General features: G+C 48.7%; 1 pseudogene; it reads left to right on the plus strand.

Annotated features, from left to right (window-relative positions):
* The first annotated feature begins 289 nt into the window (after positions 1 to 289).
* On the plus strand, positions 290 to 690 carry LOC102813108 (annotated as a pseudogene).
* The last annotated feature ends 843 nt before the right edge of the window (positions 691 to 1533 follow it).

Genomic DNA, 1533 nt, shown 5'->3' on the forward strand with positions numbered 1-1533 from the left:
ACCATCCAGAACAAAGGAGAGTGAAGAAAACCAAAGACTCTAGTGAACAATTAGTCCAAAGTACTAATGGGCCACATGAACCAGAGGCTACATGATTCCAAAACCAGTGCCACTACCTACCTCTCTGATTGGGATCACAACAGAGGGTGCCGGACGGAGTCGGAGAAAAATGTAAGACAAAAAGTCTAATTCACACAAAAAAAGATCAGAGCTGTTGCCTGGCTCTCCGTGGTCCCGGTTCGCGTGGCAGCGGCGGCGGCAGCATCTCTGTGAAGAGGCGCGCGGAGCCATGACGTCAGCGTCCACCAAGGTCGGCGGCTGGCGCAGCCTTCACGAAGCTCGGGGAGCTGACAATGCAGCTGCATCCGGTAGCTGACTCTTCTGCGGGAGCTCAGATAAAGGCCACAGTGAAGCGCAAGGTATATGAAGACTCTGGCATCCCCCTTCCAGCTGAGTCACCCAAGAAAGGGCCCATGAAGTTGGCATCTGGTGTTTTGTCACCTCCTCCAGCAGCCCCTCCACCCAGCAGCGCCATTGTCCTTGAGGCCGTGGGGGCCCCCTATAAAGAAGCAGAAGGCTGATGTCACTCTCAGTGCTCTGAATGACTCCGATGCCAACAGTGACCTAGTGGATAGTGAAGGACTAGGAGAAACTCCGCCAGCCAAGAAACTCAACTTCGACCAGGCCTGACCCTGGATTCTGGCCTTCTTATGACCTCTGCTGACCCTTCGCTACTCTCCCACTGAGCCTTCACCTCTGACCCCTCCCATTGTTCACTATGGACCTATAGATCATCTGGAACTCCTACTGAGGCCTGTGCTAGAGAAGGTCAAAGGTTCCTGGGCCCCATTGACCTCCACCTGATGGACACAATTTTATACTGAAAATAATAAAGATTTCCCTCTCAAGGAAAAAAAAGATCAGACTAATGGTCTGACAAAGACTGGAATAGTTCCCCCAGTACTATGGCCCTCCTGACCTGGATCTGAAGCCATTCCCCGAGACCATCTTTCAAACAAACAATAGACAGACCCATAAAAGAAACAACACCTGGGAGGAATGTGTTCTTAGAACAATGAATTATACAAAGTCAAAAGGACCACCTTTGCCCCAGAGCAAAGATAACAAGGCAGGAAGGGGTTGGAAATTCAGACAAAAGGCAGTGAGGAACCAGGGCAGACACTGTGTGGAATACAACCAGTGTCACGGAACATGTTAGGAACACGTTATGTACAAACTATCAACGGGGAAACTAACTTGCTCTATAAACCTTCCTTTGCTGATCTTGTTAAGTGTCATCGAGCTGGTTCCCACTCATAGCAACCTGTATCAGTTTTCCAAGGAGCAACTGGTGGGTTTGAACTGCCAACCTTGCAGTGATCAGTCCAGTGCTTATCCTACAGCACCACACCAGGACTCCAACTTGAACCTAAAACACAATTTAAAAAAAGAACTTTTTAAAAGATGCATAAAAATTTCAGTTCCACATCGCACTCTCCAAAGTGCTACACAGCTACACAAATTAATACATAT

Source organism: Chrysochloris asiatica, unplaced genomic scaffold, assembly GCF_000296735.1.
Source record: "Chrysochloris asiatica unplaced genomic scaffold, ChrAsi1.0 scaffold00018, whole genome shotgun sequence".
NCBI lineage: Eukaryota > Metazoa > Chordata > Mammalia > Afrosoricida > Chrysochloridae > Chrysochloris > Chrysochloris asiatica.